Source organism: Triticum dicoccoides, chromosome 4B, assembly GCF_002162155.2.
Source record: "Triticum dicoccoides isolate Atlit2015 ecotype Zavitan chromosome 4B, WEW_v2.0, whole genome shotgun sequence".
Lineage (NCBI taxonomy): Eukaryota > Viridiplantae > Streptophyta > Magnoliopsida > Poales > Poaceae > Triticum > Triticum dicoccoides.
In genome coordinates this window covers 88,971,980-88,990,869 of record NC_041387.1, presented here as the reverse complement: position 1 = coordinate 88,990,869, position 18,890 = coordinate 88,971,980, and the positions used below count along the sequence as shown (strand labels likewise).

General features: G+C 46.5%; 1 pseudogene; it reads right to left on the bottom strand.

The window, feature by feature from the left end:
• Positions 1-214: 214 nt before the first annotated feature.
• LOC119295196 lies at positions 215-18,864 on the bottom strand (annotated as a pseudogene).
• Between the last annotated feature and the right edge of the window lie 26 nt (positions 18,865-18,890).

Sequence of the window (18,890 nt, the reverse complement as noted above, 5' to 3'; positions counted from 1 at the left end):
GGCAGGCTTCAGGTCAGGCGTGAAGGCAACAGGACGCGAACCAAACAGCCAAGCCTCCAACCAAATAGCGTCCTGGCACATTCCAGGCAGGTCTAACGCAAGGCGACTCTGCTCCAGGGTTGCAGCCAAACATGCTCTATATCCTTGATGCTTCAAAAGGAAAATCCACCCGATTATGTCGTATCTCGTCTATGATAATAAAGGAAGAAAACTGTTTATTCAAGCACATAATATTTTTCACAGGATAACAAATATCTATTCAGGGCAATCATAATAATTAGATTTTTTTAACCTTAGATCATGTGTTTCAGGATAGTCATAACATTTTTCTACAAGCCTCCTTTCGATGCTTGCAGCTGGTACTCGTTCAGAAGCTCCTTAAAAAAAGATCCTTCCATCTCCATCAGTGTGTGAGGTCGATCGTATTCTACCATTTTGCCTGCAAAAAACATAACTGTTAGCCTACAACAAAATACTCAATGACCCCTGAGAAATGATACTAGAAAATAGTAAAAGAAGTGCAAGGACCAGTTATGCAAAGTTGTAAACATCTAGGGAAACAACATTTCAGCATGTTATACTCTCTGCCATAGGAGTTTTGCTTTGTGTTACGGTTACAGGAGGGTGGGAGGTTGACATGACATTAAGAAGTTTGCATAGGCAGGGCCATGATTATCCCTTCCCAGCTAACGGAATCTTAGTACAGATACCTGGCAAAAGTACTTCAGTGCCTATTTGGCAAATTTGGGGTGTTACTAGACTTTGAGGAAAGAGAACTAGAATTCTAAAATACAATAACTTTGCTAAGGCAGAGTTTATATAACAGCAGATGTGATAAAATAGAACAGGATAATTTCTGAAGTTCTTGGAAACCATTCATGCGGGCCACATTCGTTTGACTGTTTGTGTGTACTTCTGGTCTGCTACTCCTAATGGCCATAATGGCACTTTCACATTAACTTTTATTGAATTGCCTACACCAGCAGTTTTACCCAAAGCTTAAGGTGATTGAGAAAGGTGTGGAATATATATTTAAAAATTTCCTATCACATCTTAGCCCCGAACATATCTTCGACGTCAGATCAAAGCATGATTTTCACAGAAACAAAAACAAAAAGGATCAAAGCACGCCACAAATAATTTTATGAATATCAATACCATGTGAAAGGGGCTAAGCCGCTAGATAATTTGGTCAAGCTATCATTGCTTTATATAGTAAAGGGCAGTAACTGTATAGCTACAAGTCCCTTACATGGTGCACGTTTTCAACCAGTGCAATCTCTAACTAAGAGATATCAGCTGGCTCTGCTTCCATACTAAATTCTATGCACCAACTGGTTCATCCACGAAGTCAAGCTGGCAACGCAATTTTTGATTGATCAAAGCAGATAAGAGTCTTAATTATTAATATTATTACTACTCAAATTCTTGTAATAAGTTGTTAGGTTTTAGCATAAACAGGTAATTGCTCCACATGTATATGCGTTGCATTATCCCACAAGGCCACACCAGATTATGGTAACGTTGCACACTTGAAAATATTTAAATAAGATGGAGATTTCTGAAAATAATGAAGGTTCTGACAAAAATAGGGAATAAAACCCGTAATTTATTAACTGGTCCCAAAATTCGTAGTGTAATTTACGAAAATTAATATACACATCAGTTTCCTGATAAATTTCTAGAAATTCTGCAGCTTTTGGGAACAATGGTATCCAATGCCATCTTGACACTACGGTGTTTTCCAGAAAGAATATGCAATACTTCAAATATATTGGAGTGAACTCTGACCAATACTTTCATCAAGAGATGTTTGAACTTTGCAATACAAAAGCACATTGTCACAAAAGTTGATGAAAATATAAGTCGTTTGATATGGCTAACCTTGTCAAAATTGATGAAGTTCATTTGCACACACAAGTAAACAGCACATTGGCTGACATTCAAGAAGTTCGAGAATTTTACCAACTGTTTGGAGAACTTAGAATTTATCCTTTAGGGAGCTCCTAATGAGAAGGATTCCGTCTATACATGAGACTTCTATTGGGAAAAGGTTACTTAAAACAGTTTGAGTCAGTTGCGCCTGTTCAGTGAATAGTAAGTAGGTTACTTAGCACCTGACCTAAACTAAAAGCTATATATGGGGAAGGTGCCCCATATTGAAATGGATTTAAGCATGAGATAGCGTAGTCATTTACCTCAACTCATATACCGAAAAAGGCTTTCGCCCCGCTTTATGTATAAAGCAAACCACCAGAGCACAATATCCAACATAGGTTCAACCCACACACACACAAAGAGGTACCACAAGACAACCATAAAGGGTTCTGCTGAGGGCACAGCTCAACAAGCCCAGACCCAGCACCGGGTGGGGCAACCATAACAGGCTAATCAGGTTCGAGAGGAGGCGGCGGAAGCGGGGGTGCCAGACGAAGCGCCATCGAGCGGAGGTCGGCGATGATGGTGTTGACAGCGTCTCAGTCGAAGGGGCGGCTAAGCGACCGCCAGAGCTGCAGGAAACCACACATTTTAAAGACAGCGTCAATGGAACGTCGAAGGAGAACACGCTGAATCACAAGCTTATTGTGGACCGTCCAGAGAGTCGACACTAGCACCCCAATGGTCAGCCACCTAATGTGGCGGGCAGACGGGGGACGGACTGGATCTCCGCGAAGAGGTCGGGACGTTGGTATGGCACCAATGACCGCCAACGGCTTCGCCAAAGCAACTCCAAAGGAATTGGGCCGTGACACATGCAAAGAAGATGTGGTTCGAGTCCTCCACCGTGCCGCATAGGGGGCACATCCCATCCCCAGGACCATTACGTTTGAGCACCTCCACCCCAGAAGGTACCCGGCCCCTAATCCACTGCCACAAGAATATCCTAATCTTGAGTGGCAGTTTAATGGCCCAGACCGCCCCCCGCCGTGAGAGCATCTGGGACCGTCGATGGGGCGATGGCCTGGTATAAAGACTTAGTGGAGAAGCGGCCCGAGGGCTCCAGGCGCCAAGATACGCGGTCCGAAGCACTGTCAACGTGAGAAGCGGCCCGAGGGCTCCAGGCGCCAAGATACGCGGTCCGAAGCACTGTCAACGTCAGGGGGGTGGTGGTGGGGGGGGTGGGGGTAGGGCGATGCACTCGAGCATGTCCTCCCAGGCAGCAACATCTGGGGGGCCGAAGGGGCGGCGGAACGCAAAGTGCTCTAGATCCGAAAGGGCGACCTCGACGGAAACTCTAGGCTCCACCGCGATGGAGAAGAGGTCCGGGAAGCTATATATGGGGAAGGTGCCCCATATAGTAATGGATTTAAGCATGACTATGCTCACCCGGTTATACGTCCTGGTTACCATGTTGGTATAGCAATACCCCTCCATCCCTTGTATTTCTTCCCTGTAACGAACCAACAGAGAGGAGGGGATCAGAATCGGGTAGGTGAGGAAATCAGAGAGGAGGAGGAGAGGCTTGGAGAGCAAGAAGATACTTTCAGAGGGATGATTAGGTGAGAGTACAGTCTGTCGATCATGTGTGCCTCTCGCTGCCACAGGCGGCTAGCTTTATACCCAAGTCTCACACACACACGCACACCTACAGCCTACAGGTGGGGCCCGATCGAGGTTGCCAAGTCACACTGGACAAGTGGCAAGGTGTGACATTCTCCCTCCCTTAAGGCTGAGCTCCCTCTTGAGTACTTGCGTTGTCATCATCCCAGATGGGTGCCTCGGGAAAGCGCTGCCGGAGAACCTCGTAATCCTCCATGTCGTGGCTGGAGGAGAGCTGTCGCCCCATTGCACCTTGATCTGCACGATTGCTTAATTGCCCCGTTTCATCATGCGCCGCTCCAGGAGGCGCGTGGGTGTTGTGCTTGCCACGGACAGGTCAGGAACCCGCGGCGGTTCCGTGTACACCGGCGTGTAATCCGGCGTGAATGGCTTCAATTGGGAGACGTGGAAGACCGGGTGCACGCGGCTGGACTCCGGAAGATCAAGCTTGTACGCCATGAGTCCGATCTTCTTGACGACGGTGTACGGCCCGAAGAACTTGAAGGCGAGCTTGGCGCAGGGACGGCTGACGACAGACTGCTGAACGTAGGGCTGCAGCTTCAGAAGCACCTTTTCCCCCACTTGTAACTGGCGCTCCGTCCTGTTGCGGTCGGCCTGCTTCTTGAAGCATCGCTGGGCGTGTTCCAGTTGCTCTCGGATGTGCGCAGTGTGTGCCACCCAGTCCATGTCTTCGCCGGTGGGTGCGTCATCAGGCCACACCGCCATCGCACCCAAGTTGGCCTCCTTGCCGTACAACGCCTTGAATGGGGTGCAATTGAGCGAGGAATGGAAGGTCAAGTTGTACCAGAACTCCGCCATGGGAAGCCAGCGTCGCCCCTTGCGCGGCGTGTCGTGCACCGCGCATCGGAGGTACATCTCCATGCATTGGTTGACGCGCTCGCTCTGTTTGTCCGTCTGCGGGTGGTAGGGGGTGGAGTAGAGCAGTTTTGTGCCAGCGCCAGCGAGCAGCTCCTGCCAGAGGTTGCTGGTGAACACCTTGTCGCGGTCGGAACGATTGAGGCTAGAATGCCATGGAGCTTGACCACATTGTCCCAGACGCCCGCACCACTTGCGTCGCGTGGAAGGGGTGGCGCAGGGGAATGAAGTGGGCGAACTTGGTGAAGCGATCCACCACGACCATGATCGTGTCGAAGCCCTCGCACGGTGGCAGCCCCTCCACGAAATCCATCATGAGATCCTCCCATGGCGCAGTTGGAATTGGGAGGGGTGCCAGGAGTCCCGCCGGCTTGGAGTGCTCGTGCTTGGCCTGCTGGCAGGTCGAGCACTGCTGCACAAATTCTTCGACGTCGCGCTTGAGGCCGCGCCACTCGAAGTGCTTCCGCACGCGCTGGTACGTCGCCGTGGCACCCTAGTGGCCACCGACCGCTGTTTTGGAGCACGACAATGAGCTTGGTGCGGAGCGTCGTGTTGGCGTCGATCCATAGCCGACCGCCGCGACAGATGACGCCGTGGTGCAGCTCGTATCCATCGTCGTCAGGGCTGGTGATGGCGATCTTGGGCGTCTGGATCGGTGGAGTAGGAGTTAAGCACCTCCTGAACCCATGCCGGCTGGCACGCCGAGGGCGCGGCCAGACCGAGTTGCTTGCCGACACGCGACAGGGCGTCTGCGGCGCCGTTGTCCAACCCGCGCTTGTACTGGAATTTGAACTGCAGCCCAACCAGCTTCGCCATGGCCTTGCACTGCAATTCTGTCTCCAAGTGCTGCTCGCCCAGATTGCAGAGTGACTTGTGATCGGTGAGGATGTCGAAGGGGCCGCGTTGCAGGTAGGGGCGCCACTTGTCGATCGCCATCATCACCGTCATGAACTCCTTCTCATACGTCGAGAGCTTCTGGTTGCGTACGCCAAGCGCCTTGCTGAAGAAGGCGACGAGGTGGCCCTCCTGGACAACTACCGCGCCATCGCCGGTGTCGCAGGCGTCAGTCTCGATCAAAAAGGGCTTGCCAAAATTGGGCAGGGTGAGCACTGGTGTAGTTGTCATCGCTCTCTTGAGCGTGTCGAATGCAACTTGCGCCTGATCGTTCCACGCAAAACCTTTCTTGGTTAGGAGCTGCGTGAGGGGTTTGGCGATGATGTCGTAGTGCGCCACGAATTTCCTGTAGTAGCCAGTGAGGCCCAAGAAACCACGCAGCTCGGTGGCGTTCGTCGGCGTTGGCCACTGCTCCATGGCATGTGTCTTCTCTTTGTCCGTAGCGACACCCTCCTTGGAGATCACATGCTCGAGATAGTCCATGTGGTCATAGGCAAAGCTGCATTTGGTTTCCTTGACGAACAGCTGGTGCACGCAGAGGAGCTCGAAGACAATGTGCAGGTGCTCTTCCATGGTTTCATTGAAGACGAGAATGTCATCCAGAAAGATGATAACAAACTTGCGCACATACTTACTGAAGATCGCATTCATGAGGCACTGGAAAGTGGCCGGTGCTTTCATCAGCCCGAACGGCATGACACGGAACTAGAAATGCCCGTGATGCGTCTTGAACGTTGTCTTGGATTCGTCCTCTTCGTGCATTCTAATTTGATGGTACCCCACACGTAGATCTAGCTTGGAGAAGACGGCCACGCCTGCCAGCTCGTCGAGGAGTTCATCGACGACGGGCAGAGGAAACTTGTTTTTAATGGTGGCGTCATTTAGCCGGCGGTAGTCGACGCAGAACCGCCACGTGTCGTCCTTCTTGACCAGCAACAGCGGCGCTGCGTACGGGCTGACACTGTGCGTGATCACGCCGGCATCGAGCATTTCCTTGACCTGCCGCTCGATCTCGTCCTTCTGGAGCAGGGAGTACCGGTAGGGGCGCGTGTTCGCGGGGACCGTGCCCTCCACCAGCATGACGGCGTGGTTGTACTGGCGGTGTGGAGGAAGGCCATGCGGTGTCGCGAAGACGTCGGCGAATTCCTCCAGCAAATCGCTGAGGGGTGTGATGCTGACACGCTTGCGAGGGGGCGACGAAGCGTGCCCGCAGGGGTCCACCATGGCCATGGCCCAGACATCATTGCCCGTGATCATCTTGCGTAGCTCGTCGGGTTCGACCGCCTTGAGTGTTGTGGTAGCCTTTGTTGGCACGACGCGGAGCGTGACCTCTTCGCCCTCGTGCGTGAACTTGACCCACTTGTCCTCTCAGTGGCACGTCATAGGGCTGTGTTGGGCGAGCCAGTCCATTCGCAGGATGTTGTCGTACGCGCCGATCTCCAGGTTGCGCATGGGTGTGGCGAAGGTGTGCCCCTGCATCCACCACTTGAGCTCAGGCATGATGCGGTTGCAGGTGAGGCGATCGCTGTTTGCGACGTGTACGTCCATCGGCGCCATCTCCATGGCGACGCCGATGCGTTCAACGAAGGACTTGTTCACAAAGTTGTGCGTGCTGCCAGAGTCGAGAAGAAGCAGCATCACTTGGTTCCCCACCAATGCACGCAAACGGATGGTCGTAGCCAAGTCCGTGCTGTCGAGCGAATGGGATGAGAGGAGGCAGCACTCTGGCGCGCCCGCGGCCGAAGCAGGCGACGGGGCGCCCGGGCCTAGGTCGTCCAGGAGCTCCAAGGCGTGGATGGTGTCATCGGAGAGGACCTCACCGTCGTCCCCAACGTAGATGGTGAGCAGCTGGGCAGGCGGGGCGCAGCGGTGTCTCGCGAGTAGCGATCGCCGCATTTGAAGTAGAGGTTGTTGGCGCGGCAAAAGTCGCGGAGCTGCCGCTCACGCGTGTAGTCGTCCCCTTGCGCGCGGTTCGGTGTAGCTGCTCTTGGTTGCAGTGCTGCGGTCGTCGGAGGCGGCCGCTCCGAGGGTGTGATGCGTGGGCGTGCCCTTGTCGTGGCCAGCTCTTCTTCCTGGATACGGGCCAACACCGAGGCGCGCGTGATGCTCAACGGCGCTTGAAGATGAACCGCGGCTCGGAGCTCGTCCTTCAACCCCAGGAGGAACTGCGTGATGAAGAACTTGGTGTTGATGGATGGATCCAGAGCCAGCAAGTGGTACATCTGCTCGTCGAAGGCGGCGCGGTACTCGATGACGGAGCCGGTCTGCCGGAGTTGGAGTAGTTTGTGCATGACCACCTCGAACTTGTCCGTGTCGAATTCCTCCAGGACCGCCACAGTGAAGAGCTCCCACGTGATGTTGCGGTGTGTTTGACGAAATGCCTACAACCAGTGCGCGGCCTAGCCGTCGATGTAGAGAGCCGCGGTGGCCACCCAGTGGTGCGACACAACCTTGTAGAGCTCGAAGTAGGCGAGGCAGCGATCGAGCCATAGATATGGAGCGGTGCCGTCGAACTTGGGGAAATCGTGCTTCGGGGGCTTGTGGTACTCATTGTTGTTGTAGTCCGTTGGTGAAGAGGGGGTCGCCGTCGCGAGGAAGCCGTCGTGCGGGGGAACTAGGATGAGCAGTGGGCGATTATCCCCTAGGCGCGCGTGGGAGGAAGACAGGTGGGCCGGATCTGGGGCGGGGCACGGCGATGATGGAGGAGGTGGCGGTGGCTGCTACTACGGCGCGGGCTGGTGTAGCAACATGGTGACCGAGCCCGCCCGAGACGCCGAGCCCTCGACCGCCTTGCGCGCCCCCACGACGTCCGCCTGAGTCAGATCGATCTGCTTGGCGAGCCCGCGCACCTCTTGCGTGATCTGTGTGTTGAAGGCGGCCTGCATCTCGATATGCTTGTCGTGCGGGGCCTTATGCTCATCCACCTTGGTGAGGAGCGACTCAAGCATCTTGGTGATGTTGCTGTTGCCCTCGTCCATGGCGGCCAGCACTTGCCGCGTCGCTGCCGAAGCTTTTTGGGGCGCTGTCGCCCTGCTTTGGAAGAGATCGAACCCCGTGACGGATTTCGTGCGGCTTGCCGGAGCAGTTCGTACCGGCGCGGTGGATGTTACCGATCTGCGACCAACAACAAGGAAGAAAAAATTTCTGGCGATCTGGCTCTGAATACCAACTGTAATGAACCAACAGAGAGGAGGGGATCGGAATCGGGTAGGTGAGGAAATCAAAGAGGAGGAGAGACTTGGAGAGGAAGAAGATACTTTCAGAGGGATGATTAGGTGAGAGTACAGTCTATCGATCACGTGTGCCTCTCGCTGCCATAGGCGGCTAGCTTTATACCCAAGTCTCTCACACACACGCACACCTACAGCCTACAGGTGGGGCCCGATCGAGATTGCCAAGTCACACTGGACAAGTGGCAAGGTGTGACATTCCCCAATTCCTCCCAGCCATGGCTATGTTCTCAGATGAAGGGTCTCCAACAGTCCCTGTGTGTGCCTGCGTGGTGATGGTGTGGTTGGGAGGCAGGGGGCATCCCTAACTATTTATTTTGGGCGTTCAAACTGATGTACGAGCCCATCTTCGACAATCACCTGCCAATTGATTTTAGAGTTGGTCCCAGAAAAAGTACTGTCAGTTTTACATTTGTATTTCCATATTACAACCCTGAAATCTTCCATTTGTCAGATTCAATCCCGAATTCTAAAACCGGATGAAATTCAGCTCAAAACTATCAAAACCGGCTAGGATTCAACACTTCTCTTCCCTGAATCTGGTTTTCCCTGAGGAGGCCTGGTTTTGACCCATTGACCGTCCAGTCAGCAGCCCAATAGGCAGCCAACGTCAGTTTTTTTTTGCCAAACAGATTTAAAAATAATCTGAAATTATATTTTCAGCCCCTATTTTGGTCAAATTTTAGCCAAAACTAAAAGTCTCAAGAAAATTTGAAATAATTTGTAAAATCAACAATGGTATACTATCATTCTGGGAAAGTTTCATAGTTTTTTTGCCAAATTTATTTAAAATTAACCTGAAATTACATTTTCAGCCCCTTTTTTGGTCAAATTTTGGCCAAAAAATAAAAGTAACCAGAAATTTTTGAAATAGTTCTGTAAAATCAATAATAGCATGTCGATCATTCTGAGAAATTTTCAGTTTTTTTGCCAAATATTTATAAATACCCTGAAATTACATTTTCAGCCCCAATTTTGGTCAAATTTCATCCAAACAAATGAAAGTATCCAGAAAAATTAAAAAACTTCTGTAAAATATAGAATAACATACTGATCATTCTCAGAAATGTTCAGACATTTTGGCTCAAAGGAACTATAAATAGCATCAAATTTCATTTTTTGCCTGGACAGTCAAAACGCTGACGTGGCTGCTGACTGGGATGCTGACTGGATGGTCAACGGGTCAAAACAAGATTCAAGGGAGAGAAGGGTTAAATACTAGCCGGTTTTGATAGTTCAGGGTTGAATCTTAACCGGTTTTAGAGTTCGGCGTTGAATCTTAGACAAACCGAAAAGTTCAGGGTTATAATATGGACTTCTCTCAAAAGTTATTGCTGCAATGTGTTGTTTATACACTATATGTGCAACTTACAAATGTAAATAAGACCTGCTGGTTGTTTTAAGAGTTGGGTCCAACTCATGAAGACTGATGGAACCATACTAGCACACTGCAACATGGTCGTACCGAATAATGAGTTGAGGGCAAGAACCACTTGCACGTTCATTTTCTGAAAGAGTCTCTTGGTAGTTGGCAACAAACAATATTTGTAATTTAACACCACATGCGAATTTGAAAACAATCATGAAAAGCCATAAAGACTGATTAGATGCATGCATACCGTTGTTAATAACAAGTACCCAGGTGCAGTCCATCACTGTTGGTATCCGATGTGCAACTGTGATAACTGTGCTGTCCTTGAATTCCGTCCTGATTATCTTCTGAATAATAGCATCAGTTGCAGTATCGATGGATGCTGTTGCCTCATCAAGGATCAAGATGCAGTTTCTTCTCAATAGCGCACGGGCCAAGCAAAGTAACTGCCTTTGGCCCATGCTCCAGTTTGATCCTCCCTCCACAACTGTTGGGCAAAGCAAGTAAAAGAAATGTGACATAATTACAGCAAGTTCTGTAAAAGAGAATGAGGTTGAAAAGACCTACTATGTGAATCCAATCCTTGCTTGTCTTTAACTGCTTCAATTAGTTGACATTTTCCTAGAACCTGGCAAAGGTTAATTCAGAAATGCTTCCTTAGTTTTCAATAAGCTATTTATTAGGAAGAGTGGACTAGTACTAAATTGTGTAATAGCGCAAATATTTCCTTTAGCAGTATATTTCAGCAGTGTTGCCACCTAAGGCTTGCAAGGTGCTAGCACTTCCATGCTACCATGCCATAGCACTTCCATGCTACCATGCCAGAAATTGTTCAATATAATAATTTCAGCAACATATCACAATATTCAAACACTACCAACTGGTTTACTAGATTGCTATCAGAGATGCAAAGATCAGGTTATCTAACTATGATTGAAAAACACTCAGGAGGAATGTAATATACTGACCACCAAGGAGCATTCCATCTGGGGTATAGTCTGAAAACATAAAATACCATCTTTTACAAAGATAATGAGATCATTTATTGATTATTATAACTCATGGATGCATGTGAGAGCGTCTACTTTTGTTCTTCTTTTCTCTTAACTATTCTTGTTTCATCATAGAAAAAACATTGAGGAACGAATGCTAAATTATTTTAACAGGGAAAATAGAAAATAATCAAATTATAGTAACAGCATATGGAAACCTACTTCCCAGATTTGTTCATCCGAGAAACGCCCTTGAGGATCCAAATTATATCTTATGGAACCATAAAAGAGTATAGGATCTTGAGGGATAACACCAATTCGAGATCGCAAGTCATGTAACCCCATTTCTGTTATGTCATAGTCATCAATGATTATCTTTCCTCCAGAAGGCTCAACAAGACGAAAAATTGCATTTATCAAACTTGTCTTGCCACTTCCTGTTCGACCGACTATCCCAATTTTATCGCCACCTTGAAATGTGCAAGTAATTCCATGAAGTACTGGAGAAGCATCTTGATTATATTTTATCTGCTAACACAAATATCAATTGCGTTATGTACAATGCATGAGAAATTAATACTGGTCATGTCTATGGACGATAAACAAGAAATTTATTTTTCATCACCTACCTCCAAACCTTCAAGTTCTATCTTACCCACAGAGGGCCATGCATCCGGTGGTTGATTCTGTTTCATAATATATGGTGCCTCACTTACAATACCCATGTATTGGCTCAACCTTTCAACAGAGATTATTTGATTTGCAAGAGAACATTGATTTTGTATAGAGAACAGGAATAACATATTAAGTGACAGACCATAAGAGAGCAACATCCCTAGAGCACCTGCAGAATTGTATAAGCCAACATTAATAATTATGAGCTAATCTTAATCTAATTCTCATTTCATGTGCTCAAAAACTACTAAAAGGAAAGGAAATGATGCAATTCTATAGAATGGTAAACTAGCCTATGCCAAATTCTATAAGAAAAAACATTACAGGAACATAGAACTACATATGCATGATAATAGCAAGAGAATCATTTTGTTGTTCTTCCAAATTTGCCATGCTGTGAAATGGATGGTTAATGTTATGACCTCGTCTCGACAAAATTACTTGGAATCAAGCAACCTCTTGAGGATGGAAGAGCAAGGGAGCAAGATGTGTGAAGCTAGAAAAAGAGCTGGGAGCACCAGAGACCAAGACAAATGACTGAAATCAAAGATGAATCATGCAACAAAAGATCATCAAAGAAACCCAGAACTAGATGGTACTCCCTCCGTCTGGAATTACTTGTCGCAGAAATGGATGTATCTAGATGTATTTTAGTTCTAGATACATCCATTTCTGTGACAAGTACATCCATTTCTGTGACAAGTACTTCAGGATGGAGGTAGTACTATGTAAGTCCAGGGTTATCCCCTTTTTGAAAAAAAAAGATGGTACTGTGTAACAGCTATGGGATGGCAGTTTGGCTCGAGATGGTGATTAGCGAGATATACACTGAAGGGTAATCCTCTGAGAAAAGGAACCACGTGCAATATATAATTTTTATTTATTGACAGGGAAAACAATGCAATATAATCTTCCACATCTTGTACCTAAATTCTTTACAAAAACACAGGTTAGCACTAAGGGCAAAAGAGCAAGTTAACTAATGGTTACAAAACATTGCATAAATATTCCCTTGAATAAAGTTTCACGCATCTCACCAGGGCTATAAGTTCCTGCAGGAAGAAGAGTAATAACAAGTGTGGACGAGGAAAGAATAGCAGCAGCCATTATCTCCAAACTTTGAGTCAACCATTCAGTTGCAGCAAAGCAGTGAAAAGATGGGCTTGCATTATTGTCGATAAGCTCCAAACTTTTAGCAAAAAAACGATCTTCTTGCTTAAAGGCTCTTATTGTAACTGCTCCTGCAATTGATTCTCCAAGATGATTGGCCACTAGAGATTTTGTAGTGCCATTGATCCTCATCAATTCCTTTGAGGAGGCTAAGTAGTATCTCTGTAATGTTATATTTCAGTAAAAGCAGGTCATGTATTAAGAGCCTATAGAGTCTAGATCATGCGTAAATGGGATTATACAAGCTTACCTGCAATTTGACAGCCATGATGATAACAGGTGCAGCAACAAGCAAAATTTGCCAGGTATAGAAGCACAAAACACTCAAATTGATATATGCATTTAGTGTGGCACAAATACTGAAGGACACTGTAAATGGAAGATCAAGATCGATGATGCTTAAGTCAGATGATACCTGCAGCATGGAGTTATTACTTGCTGCCTAATTTATAATTATCATGGGTCAAACTAAAATAAACGAGATTCATATAGTACTACCATTTCTTAGTACTTACACGGCTAAGTATCCTTCCAAGTGGAGTGGAATGGTAGAAAGACATGGGTGCACAGAATAGGGCACTAAGTAGTTGGGCAAATAGAGGTCTTGATGTCCGGAGACCAAGATCAACTACTAACAGAGCTCTAGATAGCAAGAAAATGATTGAACCAAATCCAATGGCTGTATACACCAGAACAAGGTTCAATGTGCTTACACAGGGATTTTGAACATTAGCAGCAAGCCATGAGTTCTGAAATATTTGCCCAGATGCAAAAATAATGTTAGTAACAGCAACAAGACTAGCATATATGTAGCCCTTGTTCTGGCCCAAATACATTAAATAAGGCTTCAGTCCAGTGTCACCAATTTCTCTCTCCTCTGTTTTAATTAGTTGATCAGATGCTGATGACTTGATGGATTCTTTTGCCATACCGTGAATAACACCGGCGTCCCTTTCAAACTGCTTGCCTACATTATAAGCCCTTTTTTTAACATTAGGAAAGTCTGTACTGACTTCATGTGCTTTCACAAGGTCCTGAAATTGTTTGGAAGACACTAGCAGTTCTTGGTATGAACTAGCATGCATGATCTGTCCATGGGACATTAACTGCCAAAAGACAAGTTACTGTCTGTCAACAAAATAGTAGGAGTTCCCCATGCACCGAAGGATGACCAAACTGTATCTTGTCAATAGCTGAGAAAGCACAATACAGTGATGAATTTCATATGGTTGCTTCCTTATGATGATTTAATGCAGAATTTAACTTAAGTCGCAATTCTGTAGTGCAACCAATTTAATAATAGAACAGGTGGTAGGAATCACTTCAAATCTGTTACTACCCAGGAACACCGGCAGCACCACCTCAATAATGAAAGGGAGAAAGAAAAAAAAATAGCCATGAAACATGAGATGAATATATGCTTATAGCCAAATGCCAAACGTAAATTGCCCTATAAACCCCACTATTATCTGATCCTTGCAATTAAACACTTCTAAGCCTACTCTGTTTATTCAAGGTGGTAATGAAGCCCCCTACCCTCCCCCTTTGTTAAGCATAAGAGGAGATCCCCGTGCTTCCCTGCACTCACATCATGAATCCTAAAATTGGTATATTAGCAAATACTTTGGTTTTTACTAATAATCACTTATTTTACTTGATTGACCCTTATTAGTATACAAAATTAATATACAAAAATATCCTATAATATGCAGCAATCACCCAGGGTTAACATGCATATTAGCAAGGACTGGATCAGGAAGAAAGCTTGATTCATGTATGTCAGTTGGGCCCGACACTCAACCCCTGCAGGATCTTGAAGGGGAAGCTAGGAAACCTTACTTTTTTTTGCGGGGTAACCTTACATGATTGCATCCGACAAGCCTGGTCGAGCCTCTATCTCGGCAATGAAACATGCATGTAACCTCTCAAAATGCCAATAGTTGAATAAAGAGTCAATACTTACGACAACAGAATCAAATGCGTGTAGGAACTCCACTTGGTGGGTTACTAACAGAACTGTCTTTTCAGATAAAGCTCCCATCACATATTCCTGCAAAAGAATGATCACTAGAATTTAGAAAAATTGGAGACTCATGTAACTAAACTAAGATGCCAATGAATAACCCCTACATTTAAAAGACTTGCAGCAGTATGTGCATCAACGCAGCTGAAAGGATCATCCAAAAGATATATATCTGCATCATGATACAATGCGCGAGCTAATTGGACACGTTGCTTCTGTCCTCCACTAAGATTAACTCCTCTTTCCCCAATTTGAGTACGGTCACCAAAAGGCAAGCTTTCAAGGTCATACACCAAAGAACACCGCCGGAGAGTGTTTTCATATCTTCGCTTGTCCATGTTAGACCCAAAAAGTATGTTCTCCTGCAAAGTTCCTGTTTGAATCCATGCATCCTGAGAAACATATGCAATTTTCCCACAAACATGACTCTGCAATTATGTTCAGCAATGAAATTAGTACTCGAAAAAAAAGTGTAACAGTCCACACTCACAAATTATTAATATACATTGAAAGTTTCATCCCTTGGAAATCCAAATTTAGACCTCTGTTTTGCTGTCTTACAATATATCATATACAGGTTTACTAAACATGTTAAGAGACATTACTTTAAAAATATATTAATTGAAGATATCTATGAAATAAGCAGTAAGTAACAACAAAAAATTAACTTTTCTCCAACCTGTCTTCTCCCACTTAGTGGAATAGGAGGGTGGTGCAACTGTTTTTTAATTGCACTAACCAAACTAATAACACAGTCATTATTATAACTAAGCACTATGCATAATGTACATTTCTCATGAAAAAACAATTCCAACTAATTATAGATCCGGTACTAGAGGTTCAAGAGTTATAATAGGAAAGACATGCTGACAACCAGAAAAGCAAACAAAAAGTGACCACAGAGCGACTAATAGGCAAACTAAGGGAAGGGAACAACCAATCCCTTAGCTCTAGCCCTTTGCTAGAGTTGACACTCAGCTCTAATCGCCTCGAAAAGCTGGTTGAGTGTCATAGGAGTTGATCCACTAATCTTTAGGGAAGCATTAGCTGTGGGGTGGGTGTGAGATTAGGAGATGAGCCCAAGAAAAAAACACTACTCCACCGGATGCCTGAAATACTGCATCGCACCAATAGGTGATCAATATTTCTCCATGATCGTTGCACAGTGGCCAGTTGGCGTTATGACAGAGTCCACAGCTGGCTAAGCGATCAGCCATCCAGACGCGTTTGCAAATCACAAGTCAAACGAAAATTTTCCAGCATAAAGGGGCCCTTTGCCGGATAAACTCGGAAGGTTTCAAGGCCACTGAGGCTGCGATGCATGTGAGATAAGCAAAGCAGGTGGAGTAAGAACCTGAGGATTCCGAGAACCACGACAGACGTCAGGGGCACCAGGTTGTAAGCTTCAGCCCTAAATTCCTCCCTGACAATAAGTAGGATGAATACAGCAAGAGCAAGCGGCCTTTATTTGTCAGTGAGCTAGTGATGATTTTGGAGAGTCACTGCAACTGTGTGTTTGTTGCGGATAGCACGAGGAATAGCGGCATAGTGGTGTGGAGCAATTGTCTCGACAGAGAAGCCATTTAACCACCTATCAATTCCTATAATAAATATTGTCCCAACCCCCGACGAAGATTCTTGTGGCAGCATTGAACATGGCACACTCATGCTCTGAACAAGGGATTGGAAAATGACACTAAGGAGCGGTGTGTTGCAGCCACAACCTACGCGCGAGGACAAAAAGTTTAATTTCCATAATTTGATCCAATACTATAGACAGAACAAAATGTTATAACCTCACTCTTTAGATTACAAAAGGTAGTTTTGTTAGTATAACCCAAACACATTTACTGTAAGCTAGACTCATAGCTGCAACACAGTAGAGTAAGTAGTACACTACATGCTAACCATGTGACAATTCTAAATGGATAATAAGTTGATGGTAGAAAGGGAGGTTCCAGAATAACATACATCATTATTATGATTATTGGTTAGCAAAGTAATTAAAACACAAAGCAGCAAAAATATACCATTCCTTCTGTCCTTGGGACCTCTCCCAGAATAGCTGCCAAAAGAGTGGATTTTCCTGAGCCAACCTCGCCACAGATTGCTACCTTTGTTCCTGCTTTCACCTCCAAACTAATATTCCTCAGATTTGAATTTCCTGAGCTGTCCCATGAGAAACAGCCAGATTTGATTACTATAGGATACTGACTACACACACAATGCTCCATCGAAATTTGATCCTTTGGCAGCTCAGATTCACCAAGAAAACTGCTTATCCGAGAAAATGCAACCCTTGCTTGAATTACAGAGCCAATAACGTTTGGAATATGATTGATAGGGTCCTGAACAAGGCGCAGTGCAGCTACAAAGGTGAATACATTGCTAGGATTAAGTGGGACTCCCAGAAAATAGCATGCGATAAATGTTGCCGCTGAAACAAGTGCAGGTGATGCCCAGAAGACAACACTAGTATATGCTTTTCCTAGCTGGAATGCTGACAACCATTTTAGCTCCAACTCCCTAAGATGTTCTATAACACTCTTGAAGTGGGCCTCCCATGCATAAAGCTTCAGGACCTTCATGTTCACAAGAGACTCGGACATAGATTTCAACCTCATGTCTTGAGCTTCCATGAGTTTCTTCTGGAAATCTTGTTGTTGCCTGGCCAGAGGGGCATTCAGTAGAACACTAAGCATTATAACAAGCACAGACGCTATTGTTGCAGGACCAACTGCGTCGTACAGTACTGCCAAGGCAATGCCGAGTTGGAGGCCAGTAGTCCATGTCCGATGGAACCAGAAAGGAAACTCCCCGACCCTGTATGCATCTACTATGAGATAGTTCATTATCTCTCCAGAAGAATGTTTTATACTGGCAAAGCATGATAATTTCTGTTGCTTTCGGTAAATAGCAGCAGACAAGAGTGACCTCACTTGGATTCCCACCCTCCGTGTTTGAAAATACCACTGTCTCTGGGCTAATGACTCCAAGCATTTAGACAGAAGAAGTCCAAGAGCTATCACAACACCTTCATTCTTGAAAGCTTCTTTTCCTGACGATACATTGATAAATTCCTTTACGAGCAACGGACCAGAAGATAGAGTGAGTACCTTGAGCAAAGCGAAGAACCCAGAAAACAGAATGTCCCTTTTGTAGCATGACACTATTACCCAGAAAAGAGATGATTGCTTAGCATTGATCTTGTCCACAAACATTGAGTACTGAGTGTCTGCTTGATCTGCAACATCCAACGCAGGTATGTCTTTCTCTTCAAGAGGCTTTCTGTAACCCTTCTTCATCAAGGGATTTATCCACCAGAATGACATCCTGCTAAAAAATCCAGCAACCGAGAAAGGAGACGCCGATCTCTCAGAATCAAATTCATCCTGAATAGCGTCATTGTTTAGCAAGTTGTGCAAACCAGTTGCTTTGTAGGCTGCGGCAACACATTTTATTAGAAAAATGTAAATCAAAATGGTGCATGGTGTTATATATGGTCAGTAACTAAATGAGAGGAAGAAGAGAGGTTTGGATTTGATTATACTGTACTAGTAACAGCAAAGAAAGGACCCGAAGAGGCAGCAATTCCAAGCAACGCTAGGGATCCTTACCGAAACAAGAAATCTTCCGAGTCCGCACGCTAGTCCGGTGGAGGAAAGGTGGACGAACCTGGAGGCGGCGTGCCTCAGTGGAAGCAAGCCCGAAGGTGTGTTTGGCGGCGTGGGCAAAGGTGAGGCGAGGAGAGCTTTTTGGGTACTGGTGGCAGCGAATCCCTGAGACGAAGTGGGAAGCCGCCGGGAGAACAAGGGTGCCGCGACCCGGCTGCCGGCACCTTGCCGGGGGCGAGCGGGACAGCAAGCTCGGCATGTCATGGGGACGGCCGGACGTGGGACGGGTTTGAGGTCTACCTGGGGCACGATATGATAGAATTAGGGCGTGCGCTGTGCATGGATGTCCTGATTTGCAAGCCGTCCGAGGTGCTCCGCGGCAGCGCCGGCGCAGTGGGGGTCGAGCCGTCGAGGAAGGACCGGCGAGAAGAACGGAGAGTGTCGCGGAGGCGGCTGTGCATCGTGGACGGGCTTCTTGGGCCGAGATGCTGCCGGGCTTCTTGG